At 46.5% G+C, this 13,943-nt stretch overlaps 3 protein-coding genes across 4 annotated transcripts in view; 1 reads left to right on the top strand and 2 right to left on the bottom strand.

The window, feature by feature from the left end:
- The window catches only part of LOC114444601 (scavenger receptor cysteine-rich type 1 protein M130-like), a 902,860-nt gene that overhangs the window by 121,472 nt on the left and 767,445 nt on the right, over nt 1-13,943 (bottom strand). The gene's annotated exons all lie outside the window — the stretch shown is intronic.
- Nucleotides 1-13,943, top strand: part of LOC114444595 (scavenger receptor cysteine-rich type 1 protein M130-like) — a 493,351-nt gene that overhangs the window by 171,638 nt on the left and 307,770 nt on the right. The gene's annotated exons all lie outside the window — the stretch shown is intronic.
- The window catches only part of LOC114444609 (leucine-rich repeat and fibronectin type III domain-containing protein 1-like protein), a 182,498-nt gene that overhangs the window by 98,501 nt on the left and 70,054 nt on the right, over nt 1-13,943 (bottom strand). The window contains exon 3 of the mRNA XM_028419325.1: nt 7,598-7,725. The gene's annotated coding sequence lies outside the window, so the exon portion shown is untranslated. The remainder of the gene's footprint in view (nt 1-7,597; nt 7,726-13,943) is intronic.

Genomic DNA, 13,943 nt, shown 5'->3' with positions numbered 1-13,943 from the left:
TGAAGAGGATTCTGGGAGTTACAGCTCATCATAAATATCTGCTCACACTGAACCAGGTGGTTGAAATGTTTGTCTGTGAAGAGAAAGGCAGCTTCTTCTTAAATTCTGAGGTTAAAAAGTGACATGTCATAAATCACCCAGAATGCACTGCTGCTCCAAACAGCTGGAAGCTAATATGAGGTTAAACTCTGATAACAGCAGTGGATAAAAACGATGTGCGCTAACAGGCACAGGGAGCATGATACAGACACATCACAGCTCCAGTTCTGGGAAAAAGTAAAAGACTCAGGAAGAGACATGGAGACGGAGCGCTGAGGAAACACAGAGCGTGAAACCCTGATGGTCAGACGCCACTTCTCCAACAGGCACAGTGCCTTCACATCAGCCAGCAGGCACAGGGAGACGTCTGTCCTTTGTATGTTTATATGGAAGAGCCTTCTCCCACACTGCATAGAACTCATCCAGACAGATTCATGACTTTCAGTAAGCCCCCGGCCGCTCAGAGCAGGAGGCTGATCCGCTCTCCAAGAACAACACACATCAAAAATTCAGCTGGCACATAGAATATGAGTACATCAACCCAACGGCACACACGCAAAGACAAATTAGCAAATTAATGGACATAAAAGTCTGATTGTATTGAGAGAACTTGTCCCCCAGTGTTTGAGTCAGACTCACTGATGTCTCCTAACAGAAGAAGAAGATCTGTCTGGGAGCTGTGGAGAAGATGCTGCATCCAGCAGGACTGCTTTAAATGATCAGGATTTGATTCAAATGCTGCTTCACAGGTTTGCAAAGCACAATTAAACAGAGCGAGAGAGAGAGAGAGAGGGATGAAGGAGCAAACACACAGACACACTGTTGGAGAAGAGAAGACATTGTTCTTCCTGCAGAGCTCCTGCTATCGATTCGTCTTCCTGGCAGAAATGTCCACATTAGCAGAAAACACTGCAGTGTGACCCATTTACAGCTGCTATAATTACACCCACAGATCATATACACAGATCACACACAATCACAAAGCGAGCGAGGAAAAAACACACCATGGCAGGACGATCAAGAAAAACTCCCCACAAACAAGCTGCGAATGAGTCCTGATGTCCTCGTGCCAGGGCTGGTCCTCCCCCAGAGGAAATATGAACGGGCTAAAATAATCACATTCCATCTTTAAATTAATTTGGATCGTGTTTAATGAACAATTACAAACATTTATGCACTCATACAAATTATGGGCAGACCAGTCAACAAGTCTGAACATGCTGATGATCTGAGCCCATGTTCTGTCATAAGGTGAATGCTGTTCGGCAAACATTTTTTTGGTTCTACGGACCACCTATGGTGAAGAAGGCTGTACTTCATCAGTCTGTTGGATATTTTTAAATCTGGCAGGATCAAAATCACGTTGAAACAAAGTCAAATCTCCACAGCAACAGCTAACGTAGTTCACTCAAACTAACGAGTCAGCATCAAACACTGAGCACATACCACAGCCCCTTCACGTCTTCTGGGACAGACTCTTCTTCTTCTGGATTTCAGGCAGACTGTTGCGTGTTTGTGTGTGAATGTAGAAGCATAAATGAACGAAGGAGTGAGAGCTCTTACCGTTAACACAAGATCTTTGGGGCTAGGTTTTGGGCCGTTTCAACAAACCGTCAGACAGCTGAGTGCTGCTAGCGGAGAGACAGAGGTCTGCCTCTGTCCGCGTGGCGGCTCACCGTGTTGAACAAAGATCTTTAACAGTGAAAGGCCTCACTCCTGCCATCATGCACGTTCCAAAAAACAAACTCGCCATCAGTTGGATCCAGTTTTATTTTCCGTCTGTCTTCAGGGCAGCTACACAGATTAAATCTGACCCCTGGTGCTTTAAATGGTGACTCATTTGCATGGCACAGATAGAAACATGAATCATTTGCAGGAGACAGGACTCTGACCTCTGACCTCTGACCTCTGCACCGCTGACTCATGAATACAGTACGGCTGTTTCAACGTCTGACAGGAGGGCGGACAAAGACACTGCAAGCAGCACCAGTACTCAGCAGCGAACCCTCACAACATCCCTTCATACTGCACAGTCCCAGAGTCAAAACAACAACCAGGGACGCGCTTCCTTTGCTTTCACTCATCAGCTGTTTGCTGTGACAAAGTCTGAGCACATGTAAGGCGTTCATCATTTCTCCTCCATGACTGTACAGCTGTATCCATAAAATGTGACACTTTGATTCTTTGAGCCATCCGCCCGGACGGACCAACCCATCTGAGCTGAACAATCACCATGACCCGGGTCATGTGACTGAGTTAGCAGCAGTTTTAAACTATAAAACACTTTCTACTCTTCAAGTCTGGATCTTCACACAAACAGGATACAAACACCAATAAAACCAACAGATGAATACATAAAACATAATAACAAACTAAGAGTCCATGACTAAGCATGGAGTGGGCTGGTGCAGTGCAGATTCAGCCACTTCTTGGTGACGGACTCATCAAGCTCTGCTTCCGGGGAGTCAGGTTTGTTTTCTTGGATTTGCATTGTGATTCACAGTGAGTGAAGCAGAGTGAGGGGCTGGAGGCTGCGTGGTCACTGATGAGAGAAGCCAGGCCTGAGAGGTGTGTGTGTGTGTTTATTCCTGGATGATCCTCCAGCAAGGGAAACACACTGACTCACCAGCTGACACACACACACACACACACACACACATGTGTACTGCTGTGTATTCTGTGGGTGTTTGTATAGAGAATTTTGAGATACACGTTAATAAAGTGAAAATGAAAGGACTAAAGGCAGGAACACACTAAAACATGCACACACAGACACACATGTTGTCCTGCGGTTTGTGTTTGTTTGTTTTCTGTTTGTTCCCCATAGAATATCAATTTGCTGTTTTAATATCTAAAGCAAACACAGCTGCTGCAGAGACAGACATGACATTAAGTCTGACGGCCGTCTGCTCGGCGACAGTTAAATATGAGATCTTCTGAGGAGTCAGACTTGTGTAACCATAGAAACAGAGGTGGGCACTCACATAATTGAAACTCGAGTCAGGCTGAACCCCTAGTTGACATAATTATAAAAAGGCTTGGAGCTGAGCTTTGACTGGATGATGGGTATCTTTGCCATGGTCTATTTTTAAAATGTATATGCATAAAATATAGGTGATAAGAGTCTGACCTTTCAGCTGTGTTGCTGAGCAGAAAGGTGGAGTTCCTTAAACCTGAACTGTCTCTGCTGTCGGTGTGACCACAGACCATCACAGTAAGAACAGGACTGTGTGCCCAGCAGAGAGGAAGCTCATACAGGCAGCTCCTCATCCTCCCCCAGCATCACCATGGCGAACATCATTTACCTCCTGCTGTGACTTCCTGTCTCACTCAAACATGACCAACACACTGCAGATCACATTTGTATGGTTCTCACTGAAATCTTTTCATCATTGTTTTGTTTGATCAATGGTGGTGATCGCACTAATAACTGAAAACACAACTGCCTCAAGTTACAGCTTCCCCAGCCAATCACAATCCAGGAGTCTTTACAGTACGACTGCCACTGAAGGTTAGAGGTCTGTTCATCCGTGTGTGTGTCTGTGTGTGTGTGTGTGTGTCTGTATCTATCTGTGTGTGTGTGTGTCTGTGTGTGTGTGTGTGTGTCTGTGTGTGTCTCTGTGTGTCTGTGTCTGTGTGTGTGGGTGTGTCTGTGTGTGTGTGTCTGTGTCTGTGTGTCTGTCTGTTTGTGTGTGTATGTCTGTCTGTGTCTGTGTGTGTGTCTGTGTGTGTCTGTGTGTGTGTCTGTGTCTGTGTGTGTCTGTGTGTGTGTGTGTCTGTGTGTCTGTGTGTGTGTGTCTGTGTGTGTCTCTGTGTCTGTGTGTGTGTGTGTGTGTCTGTGTGTGTGTGTCTGTGTGTGTGTGTGTGTGTGTGTGTGTGTGTGTGTGTCTGTGTGTGTCTGTGTGTGTGTGTGTGTGTCTGTGTGTGTCTGTGTGTGTGTGTGTGTGTCTGTGTGTGTCTGTGTGTGTGTGTGTGTGTGTGCGCTCCTATCTCTCCAAACTGTAATTGTCTCATCATTATTATTCATCATAGACTCTTTGATCGTGGAACTCTCCAGTGATATTAACATTATCATCTACTGAGGAGAGAGATGAGAAAGAGGAGCTGAAGTAAAAGGAGGGAAGCAATCAAAGAAAACTTTAAAAGACCACAGGAAGTTAAAAAAAGACATTTACACAGAGAGGAGGACGATGAAGGAGAAGTGAACTAGAGCACAGCCTAACCTGGAGGAGAATGGAAATAAATATCCTGCACAGTGAATACACAGGCAGAGGCTTACACACAGACCAAACATCAGGTAAAGCAGAAGTGATGTGCTGTGTTTGTACATTTAAGTACGAAGAACCAACAACACACTACACATGACATAAACATGGAACATCAACATGAACATGAGAGGATGGAAGAATAACAGGAACATGTGAGGACACCTGAGGGACAGAGGCAGGCACAGAGCTGTGGAGCTAACAGACGGGTTCATTTAAACTTCAGGCCGACAGAAGAGTTCATAAACATTCCACCAGCACACCTCGATAAATAAGAGCTCCACTTCAAACGTGCACACTTATCCACACAGTGAAGCTCCTGTAACAGAGCAGGTCCCTGTTAGCAGCCTTTTAGGGGTCGGCGGCTGTGACAGGAAATGGCAGCTGTATAATCAAAAAATGACTCATTAAGTGTGAAGCGTGTGTAGCCAGAGGTAAACGTAGCTGGCATTTAAGTACGAGCCTTTCTCAGAGTTCACGCCCCTCCATTGATTCAGAGGAGAGTTTATTTGGAGCTCCCATCGCCTGAAGAGTTAAAGGTCAGGCGGAGAGAAGCGCAGTCGCCCATTCCTCCTCCTATTAGAACACAGATGGAGATTAAATATCCCCGTGCACATGATGAATGGCTGTGATCAGGGCTGAGTCACAGTAAAGAGACAGCTTTAGAGTTGGGTGGACTGCGATTTGCTCCCAGAGGACTACCACCGTCTCCAGGTGCTGGAACAATCTATCAGCTCAGCGGTGGCATTTCCACAGCTCCAGAGGGCCTTTATGCAACCAGCTGCTCGACTTATCAATTTAAAGCTGAGGAAGTGGGCACGGTTAGATTCTCTCTGTTAAAGAGAGAGAGAGGGAGAGAGAGGGAGGTGGAGAACAGGACCCTGCTGGGTCCGTTGGTAATTTCAACATTGTGAAGATGATTTGTTAGCCTGCAGCAGCGCCTCCTGGGACAGAGCTGGAAGCAAACCTACGTCTTTATCTGCTCTTAAAACTCAGCGAAGGAAGCTTCAGTCATCTATAAGGCCCCGTTCACACTGGGGAAAAAATGTGGCTTAAGCAGGATTTGGCCACATCCAGATCAATCCAGATGTGTTTTTTTCCGAGTGTGAACACCTCCAATCCAGCTGAATCCAGTTTGATTTCAAGCCGGCTAGATCCACCCTCAAGAGGTGGATCTAGCAGGATTGGCTCAAATGTGGCTCAGGTGTGAACGCAAATGTCGCTAGCGAATCCGGCTTGCCACATTATTAGCCATATTACGAGGCGCCACCTAGTGGTTTGGAGAACAGCAAACACGCTGGATGAAGCCGGATTGAGTGCGGACACAACTGTGTGCTAGCCAGATTTGAAAATAGGTCTGAACGCATCCAGCTTAAAGGCTGTCTGGGCTCAATCCTACTCTAGCTGGAATGACTTTCTCCAGTGTGAACGGGGCCTAAGTGATCAGTGCCAGAGTCATGCTGATAGCAGCATCATACAGGACAGTCCATGAGCTAGGACCTGTTTATTTCAGCCACCATGGTCCTGACCATATATGTACAGTCAGGGGGAATGATTTGAACCCCTAACAAAGGAATGCTGGGCATCCAGTGTGACATGTAGAGAACATTTCTACAGTACAAAGTCTTTCTTCTGTTTGGATCAGCAGCAGAGGACCCTCCCCTGAAGCTGTGTGTGATCTGGGTACTCCGCCTGAATGGTTAAAACCAAATGATGTAGAAAATTGAAAAGGATCTGAGATATCCAGTGACTGACTCTGAGAGGACGCTCTGCCTTCCTCCACACTCACTCAGTGATTGGCTGGAATGAACCTTCATCCTCTCTGTCTTTCACTAATCAGATGGAAATTACATGGAGCGTGTACACACACACACACACACACACACACACTGACATCTCAACGTGTGATGGAACTCACAGTCTCTCCACTTGAAGCTCATCTTAGCAGCAGAGCAGCCGTACACACCACAGGTGAGGCCTGCAGGGGTCTGTTTTCTGGCTCTAAATCCGTCTCTTGTTTTTACAGTTACAGTAACAAGGTCTCTGTCTTTGTGCAGAAAATAATCATTCTACCCATTGTACAAAGCAGCTCTGACCCTCCCAATCCTCTTACAGCTGCTCCTCCCGGACTCTTGCACTGTGGAAGATGCAGCGTAGCTAAGACTACTGTGAGTCACTCAGGATAAGTTAGATGACTCAACTGTAAGTTTTAACCAGGACAGTCCATTTTACCACACACACATACACACAGCACGCACGTACACAGCACAGTGTGTGAGTCAGCAGAACATCTTAGAAAAACACAACGCTAACACGACGATCTGCCGAGAACATGGCAAGAGTGCCTGGTTTATGTTTGGACAGGTGCAGTGCATATATTCACTGGCAGGGCTCATCAGCTGGGCAGCAATGAAGCTAACGAGGAAGTGCCCAAAACTGCAGTTTCCTCCGTGTCCAGTTGAGGCTCAAATGAGTCAGAGTCCTCACAAAACTCTGCTCTTTAAGGTCTACCATTACAGCCCGTTACTAAAGGTCTGTCAGGGTCTGTAACATCCCTGTTCATCCCTGTTCATCCCTGTTCATCCCTGCACCTCTTGCCCTTCATGTGCATGTGTGCCAGAATCAGTGTTAGCATGTTAGGTCCGAGAGTTTGAATCCAGGCCACTGCAATCATTGATTCTGTTGAACATGTTTCCTCAGCTCCATGAGTCCAGGTCCTCCCATTCAAACTCTGGGACATAACATGACCCGGATGAATGAGAGGATCCACAGACAAGTTAGCATGTTAGCATGTTAGCATGTCCTGTTTCCTCCTTGTCCTTTTTAAAATATGTATTCTGTAACCGGCCAGATGTTTTTTTTTTTTAATCCTGGGACACAACATGCAGCAGTAGAGTGGCACTGACCAGCGGCCACACACTGAGTTTAAAAACTGCTGCTCATAAACGGATGGCTGACATCACTGCAGGTTGGTGTGTTACAGTCTGTGGTTGTAACCTGAATGAAGATGATGAGTTCAGGCTGTATGAAGTGTGGTTAAATCCAGGGAAGTGATGGCAGGTTGTGCTACAGCAGCTGAGCCAAAAAACGTGCCTCATCTCCAGCAAAGGAAGCAGAGGACAAGACTGACAGGCTAAAGAGGACATGTCCACATCCACGACAGCAACAAACAAACACTAAGACAGGGTCATACGAAGGACTGATCCTCAGAGACACCAGACAGGCAGCATTAACACTTCTCACTTCCCCAACCACACACACAGTCAGTGCATTAAACATTAAGAACAACTTACCTGAGTATTTGGGGGAAGCCGGGAGTCCTCGGGTAGAGTCGCTCCTTTTATGATGAATTTACATTCCAGTCACATCACTGGCCTCAGGGTTACAACGAGATGACAAGCTAACAAGGACACCCTCCTACCTGCAGAAAGCAGAGGAGGAAACAGAGAGAGGAATGTCAACATGTTGCATCATTGATGCATTAGTATTCCTAAAGATTCTTTCCATCCCTCTCCTGTCCCTCCTGCCACTTCCCTCCCTCTCCCTCTCCCTCTCCAGTCCTTTCTTCCCATCCATCCCTCCTCTCAGAGCTGCAGACAGTGTGAGGGGAAACTCCTCTGCAGCTTGCACATGCACAGGGATGGAAATATGGACTGTTTTCCTCAAAGAGGCGAATAATTGCTCAGTAATCAGGGAATAATCTGAGTCTGTTTTCAAGTAAATAAATGCAGAATGTGATCGCAGCACGGTACTCTGTTCTCAGACAGAATAAGACACGTGAATGCAGGTGCAGGCCTGTGGCGGGCGTGCACTCATTTAAATAAGGTTTACTGAAGCAAAGGCTGAAGGCACAAACAACAGAGCCTGTGTGCGTACACTACGCTCACTTCTCACGTACATACCTAGAAGAGATTAAAAACAGATTTTCTAATATGTGACATACTGAGACAGAGAAGAGTGAGGAACCGGAGGTCGCATCTTTTCTTTAACCTGCCTGTTTCCAACAAACCTTCTGACATGTGTCACTGATGGGGGAAAACATCAGAAGAAGAAGAGGAGCCGCAGTTTTCTGCAGCCTTTATTTTTCTCATCTCTCAATCCACCTACACATCCAAACCTGCAGCACACTCTTCAGCTTCTCCTAAGGCATTCTGGGAAATGCGAGAAACTGCTAAGTGAAGTTGACGAGTAAGGTTGAAGGAAAGGACGAACACAAAACTGAAAACAAAAACAGAATCAGACACTGATGGTATATACACGCCGAGTCTGTGCCAAGAGTGCCTGAAGGTGGAGCTTTCCTCCACACGTGGGTGTAGTGTAGGTGCCTCTCCTCCTTTCTGAGGAAAGTTACATCACTTGCACACATACTTGCAATGCTTGTTTAAAATCCCCATTTTCTGAATGTATTGACTGCGGGGATGTGCTTGTGCTTATTCATTTAGTTTACTTGGTCATAAAAAATAGGAATGTAATTAAAAAGGTGATAAAACGCAGCCACAACAAAAGAACAAGGCAGAAACAATTTGTGCAGCAGAGATAAATGACGGCGAGCTGTAATAACTAAGAGGAAAACAGCAGAGAGAACGAGAATTTGATAAGAAAATATAAAACACAACATGATGGACGACAGCAGGAAAACTGCATGAAAGAAGGTGAATTACAGTGATGAAGGAAAACTGTCCCAGCGGAGAGTTAGAGGGAGCGAGTGGGAGGAGGAGAGAGGAGGAGGAGGCGGGCGGTGCTGGACCACTGGGGGCAGCGTCACGCTGCTTTCTTCACATGCTGGATAGCACACATTTAGCATCAAATCAAATGAGAACAGAGCGGAGAACTCCAAAGTCAGCATCTAATCCAGCTCCAAAATAACTGCATTATGTCCAGAGCCAGTGCTTTAACAGAGGAATGTCTGTATGTAAAGAGAAGAAACCCAGGAGGGGGGGGGTCCTCTTCAGACATCAAGCTGCAGGAGCAGATCATCAGCAGACCCTCTGACGTTAAACCTTTACAGAGAAGACCCTTGACATGCTCCTCCACCATGTGTGTAAAATGTCCTTCCTGAACACATCTGACTCTGTGCTCATGGCCGCTATCATGGTAATGACTGAGTCCATCTAATGCTCAGTGATTCAGAAACGTTGAAAGAAAGAGAGTGCAGGTCACGCCCTTATCTGAGCAGGTATGAATCCATTTTAAACAGGGCGCCTTGTGTTCAGCTGGATAACTGAATACAGATTTCTTTTGCAAATTTATCAACACAATTCTCATGTAAACACAGACCTGCTGTCACTGTGCAGATGTTTTCTCCTGTTCAGTAACATTCCCTGAAACCTGGTATCTGGCTGCTGGTGTAGAGATCAGGTGGCTCTGGGTTATATTAACACAGACAGGATGAAATAAAAACATGAAGGAAATCTGGAGTGTAGGAGCTGCAGAGACCAGGTTTACCAGAGGTGGAGTCCACCGTTACTGTAAGGACCACATGCTCAGAAATCAGATGAGGATTATAGAGGATGTAGCGGGGGTGAGGGTGAGGGTGAGGGTGAGAGAGTAAAGCCTGGAGTGATCAGAAACAGGAGGACGGCTGCGGGTGTCTCACTGTCAGCGTCTCACTTCTGACTGACAGCTGGATTAGCATCAGCGCCGCTCCACGACAGCGGTTAACACGGCCTAGCGCTACACACAAAGAGATTAGCCGTAGCATGAGCTAACGCTGTGGGCTAAGAGATTAGCACTAGCTATAGCATGGCTCCCAGATACAGGAGAACAGATTAGCTATAGTCAAAATCCATACTGAACCACCGGAGACGAGCTGAGCGGCCTGAAGGTCCAAACAGACCAGGTGATATCCAGAGGTACGAGAGGAGTGATCAGCACGGCTTCATGTCACTACTCCGTTAAAAACATCGTTAGTAAACAAAGGGACGGCAATTAAGACAATTAGAAATGCTTCTTCAACAGCATCATACTGCATACAGGCTATAAACATGTCATACTCCTGGATTACTGAACACTAATAAAGAAATAAATAATTCATTAATGGTTAATTACTGTAAGCTCAGCTAGAGACGTACTGTATGTTTCAGATGTGATGTCAGATTATACCTGATATCATACCTGACTGTCCTAAAATAGTCACACAAGCAGCTGTCAAGTGTCAGTTGTGATCACAGAGGAGCTACCACTGGAAATAAACAGGAGTGAACAGCTACAGCATGTCGTGGAGGTCCGAGCACGGAGGAAGGAGAACCACTGGTGCTGCAGAGGGAGGAGGAAGCATGGACACACCGTGGGAGAGCAGAGGGCACAGAGTATTCTGCTGCTGAGGCACAAACTACACATGCAGCAGCTGCATCTTTGAACTTGTTTTGTTAGACGTCAGGAATGTAAGAAAAGAGAGAGAGCACAGGGCTGCAGAGAGAGAGGCAGTGAGGGGGAGATCTGCCTCCCTCCATCTCTGCATCCATGTTAGGATGTGTGCTTTATGGATGAGGCGTTTCCAGTATGTGGGTCACTCCGTCATTTCATCTCCCCTCGTCCTCTCATTTAACATCAAACCCTTCAATAAAAGGCTAATTATCCAGAATGTGTGAGCAGGCGTGGCACCTGTTTATCCTCTTTACGATCCACCGTATAATAATTAAAATTTACTGTTGCCAAATGAGACCTCTGGGGTTTGTTAATGCTTCGAGATGTCAAAGGAGAAATATTGTGGGCCATAAAGTTGCTGGACGGAGAGCGTGCAGACATTTGGCTGCAGAGTTAAAACATGAATGTGCATCGAGCGACAGCGTAAACACAGGAGGCGGCAGCAGGAGCTTTGTATTCAGCACACGTCCGCCATCAAAACTCTGAGGAGGCTCGGCGGCCTCTTAACCCACAGCCTCCTCCTTCCTGAACAGATCGGGTTACCAGGATGCTCTGCTGACTGCATGTACACACACACACACACACCTCCTTTAAGAACACGTGACTTGACCTTTAAGTGGTTTGAAATCTATATCAACATTCCTGAGAGATTAGAGATTATTAGCACAACAGAACACACTTATTTGTCATACAGGCATAGCGCCACCTACAGCACATTCCCCTCCATGTGACCTAGCTCCTCTGCCCTTGTCTCCTAGCAGGGATCATCTATCTGCACCTCTCTGCTTGCAGTCGGCTGTCAGCTCTGATTGATGGCCGAGCGTTTGATACTGTCTGCATTTGATTGCCAGGGTCTTGTTATCTGTCACCCTGACGACAGAGAAACTCAATCTCAGTTTTAGCTGCGGAGTGGTTTTGCTGGGAAACGCCTATCAGAGTGGAGACTACATGGAAAGTGTCGCTGCATTCCAGCCAACAGCCTGCTATTTGTCAGCGTCAGTCATTGTGTGAGTGTGTGTGTGTGTGTGTGTGTGTGTGAAGATCATCAAAGACAAACCATGAGTGTGTCCCTCCCTGTACAGGTGCTGTGAGTGTGTGTCCATGGCTTCATGTGTTTCCAGCTGTTTGACAGATGATTCCAGAAATAAGCAGGCGTTTACAAGATGGCTGCTGCTGAGTACTGTAGGCTACCGTGTACATTTAACCTGTGACAGGAGCTGGAATTACAACAGCATGGTGCTCCGATCAATCAGGAGCCAATCTGCTGACTGAATGGCGAAGGAGCTGATCAGATCATGGACTGCACGCTGCAGAGTGAAAACACTTAACACTGCACTGTACAGGACGTGGTCATGACTCGCTCTGGCCGACAGGCAGCAGCTTCATATCACCCTTCTTCTACTAGTTACTTACTATGCTGTGCTAAACATTGACAACAAAAGCTCACTCCACTCATCTGTGTGGAGGGTTACACCCAGACGAGCAGCAGTCTTCACCTCATCACACAGATCTTTTAAAGCCAGGAGTGGAAGAGGAGGAGAAGGAGGAGGAGGTCGGACATAAAAAGGTACAAATATTAAATATGGAGGCCAAAGCATCGTAATGATTAGAAATCAGTGTGTCAGAGGAACAGCAGCTTCAAGTGATTGTATGAAAAACCAGCAGCAGTAAAACCGTTCACACAGCGATGGTTACATGAGCTGAACTGGAATCACTCGTCATATTCAATATTGAATATTTTATAGATAAGTCCAGCTGAACTGGTCCCATTAACATTTTACAATGGCCTGGTAATCAGCGATGATCAGTCACATCGTTCATCGTTCATCTCCCATAAATCCATGAACCGGTGTCCGGCCTCACAAAAACTGGTTCAGGTAGTCCAACGGTCCTCAAACATTTACACCACGTAACACCTCAGGAAGAAGCCCACAGGGCCAAACACACGAGGACAGCCTTCATGTTCCTGGTTCCCTGTCAGGCCCATCAGGCCCCCCAAGCACCACCATTCAGACCAGTGTAAACATATATTAGTGATTACATATAATGCTCTCCTCTGTAATGGGTCCTTTTGTCCACATCAGTGTCCTGTGACGTGTCCATTTGTTTTTTCTTTAGCTAAAGGTCAGCACAGATCCAGAGGCTGCTATGATACAAAGCTCTTATATCTAACCAGCAGTCCCCACACACTGTCGTCTGCACCAGCCTCCATAACCAGCCTCCAGTTCCTGCCTCCATAACCAGCCTCCAGTTCCAGCCTCCAGTTCCTGCCTCCTGTAGTATTACTGGAGTTCAGAGCAGCGTCACCGCTGGAGGCCGAGGAGGCTCAGGCTGTGCTCCAGTGTGAATCAGAGGACACCTGTCCTCAGCAGGATCATCGTGTTTTCTGAGCAGATCTAATGACTGACTCTCCTCCTTCCTGCTTCTTTTCTCACTGCTCATCTCTCACTGATTTACCTTGTTCCCTCCTCCTGCCCACCATCATCTCTCTATTCAGGCATCTTCTGCATCCTCCCTTCTTCCTTTCAGTCCTCGCTCTCTTCCTCTCCTCGCCTCACATCTATATTCTTCATTGCATGTCCCTCACCCTTCCCCTCCTGAACCCCTCCTCCCCTCCCTCCCCCTCATGACTTATAACAGATAAGTATGAAGCTATCTTAAGCTCTGCTCAGCTCTCCTTCCTAGAAAGTAATTTGGCAGTGGGTCGCTAAGTCACCCCCAACTGTCACCCGGCAACCGTCTGTATCACCGGGCGGCCATCTATCTCCATCTCCTCCTGGTTAAATCCCTCTGCTGTCCAACACACACACACACACACACCTCAGAGTCTAACAGATACACAGAAGCAACTAAAACTTTTCTAAAGTCAAAGACACACAAGACACACACTGATCATCACAATCGAAACCCCAGAACACACACAAACACACACAATGATTTTTCTCAGTGTCCTCTTATCAGTCCAGACAGACAGAAGCAGACAGCGTCTAAACTGGCACACTGGTGTGTGTGTGTGTGTGTGTGTGTGTGTCCATGTGAGACCTCAGGTCTGTTTATACAGCCACGCTGTGAGATTCTGCTTCTCTGTACAACAGGTTTTAATGATTACATTAGGACGTTTCACGTTTGGCTCAAACCATAAACCATGGTTAGAAATGCATTTTTATTAATTACCATCATTGTTCTTTACTAAACCAGGAAGAACCCCTGGACATTTAACACACGTTGGAAACATCATGTGTGGAAAAACCTCCCAAAATGTAACCAAATGCT

This window comes from Parambassis ranga, chromosome 13 (assembly GCF_900634625.1).
Source record: "Parambassis ranga chromosome 13, fParRan2.1, whole genome shotgun sequence".
NCBI lineage: Eukaryota > Metazoa > Chordata > Actinopteri > Ambassidae > Parambassis > Parambassis ranga.
This window is presented reverse-complemented; position numbering and strand designations above follow the sequence as displayed.